The following is a 1,678-nucleotide window of genomic DNA, read 5'->3' as shown; positions in this document are numbered from 1 at the left end:
AACGTATTACTATATAATATAAATATTATAGTAAATATTAATATATACTATAAACAGATACAAATAAATTTATATTATGAATATATATTTATACTTTGATCTTAATCTATTTCTTTTCAATATATTAAAATTTATATTGTTTGCCATTTAAAGTCTATAAAATTCAATTTTAAATTAACAATTGTAATTTATATATTACATTATATATTATAATTTTAATATAAACTTATAATTTATATTAATTTTTAATCAACTGCACCTCTCAGAGTTGCAGTCCCTATTTCCAAAGGCTGCAGGATTTTGTTGAAATCCTTAGAGGGAGGAGAGGCTGATTCAGATCTGCCTGAACCAACTTTTCCATGCAGCTCATCATTCCTTCAATCCAAATCCAACCTCTCACCTTCCTCCCTGAGAACCTCCAGCCAAAAAATCCTCAAAAATTTGGAATTCCTGCTTCATTTCCTTCAGGAGCAGGATCCGAGTGCTTTTTTCCTCAGCTTTTTTCCCTTTCCTCGCCAGGAACCCAAACAGCTCCAAAAGTTGGATTCAGTTCTGAGCAGCGCAAGGAGCTCTGCAGGGACAGCTCCATTTTTAGCCCAGCCTATTCTTTGGATAATTTCCTTTATTTCTCGACTCCTTTGTCCTGGCTCCATCCTGTCAGGAGAGCCCAGAGCGCCTGGAAAAGCCAAATTTAGGAGAATCTCCTCAGGACTGAGTTTCCTGAGGGATTTCCACCCACGTCAGGAGCTGAGAGCTCCCGGCCTCCCTCAGCAGCTCTGATCTCCTACATTTGTGCCTCTGGAAGAGAGGAAAAAACCCCAAAACCAAAAATTTGGGGTGGGTTTTTTTTTGTTTATTTTATTGCTCTTTGGGGTCTGGTTTCTTTTTTAGGTTTTTTTTTGGGTATTTTTTGTTCGGTTAGGTTTTTTTGGGGTTTTTTTGTGTTGGGTTTGTTTTGTTGTTGGTTTTGGTTTTTTTTAATTTGTTTTGTTTTGGTGGGTTTTTTTAAACTTGGTTTGGTTTTTTGGGGTTTTTTGTTTTGGTTTTTTGGGGGGGTTTGATGGTTTAGGTTTTTTTGGGTTTAGTTTTGGTTTGGTTTGGGTTTTGGGGGTTTTTCTTTGGTTTTTGTTGGTTTAGGTTTTTTGGTTTGGGATTGTTGGGTTGGGATTTTTTTTTTGTTTTGTTTTGGGTTTTTTTTTGTTTGGTTTATGGGGTTTTTTGGGGGGGTTGGGTGGGTTTTTTTTCTTTTTTTTTGTGGTTTTTTTGGGGGGTTTTTGTTGGTTTAGATTTTTTTTGTTTGGGTTGGTTGGTTTGGTTCTTTGGGGTTTTTTTGGTTTGGTTTGGGTTTTTTTTGCTTGTTTTTTTGTGTTTTGTTTTGTTTTCTGTTTTGTGGGGTTTTTGTTGGTTTAGATTTTTTTTTTTTGTTTGCGTTTGGTTTGGTTTTGGGGGAGTTTTTTGGTTTTTTGGGGGGTTTTTGTTGGTTTGGGTTTTTTTGGTTTGGGTTGGTTGGTTTGGTTTTTTGGTTTTTTGTTTTGTTTTGGTTTTGGTTGGTTGGTTTGTAGGGTTTTTTAAGGTTTTTGGGTGGATTATTTTTGTTTGGTTTTTTGTGGGTTTTTTTTGTTTGGTTGGTTTTTTTGGTGGGGTTTTGTGTGGTTTTTTTGTTTTGGTTTTTATTTTT

Source organism: Geospiza fortis, unplaced genomic scaffold (genome assembly GCF_000277835.1).
Source record: "Geospiza fortis unplaced genomic scaffold, GeoFor_1.0 scaffold996, whole genome shotgun sequence".
Classification (NCBI taxonomy): Eukaryota; Metazoa; Chordata; class Aves; order Passeriformes; family Thraupidae; genus Geospiza; species Geospiza fortis.
This window is presented reverse-complemented; position numbering follows the sequence as displayed.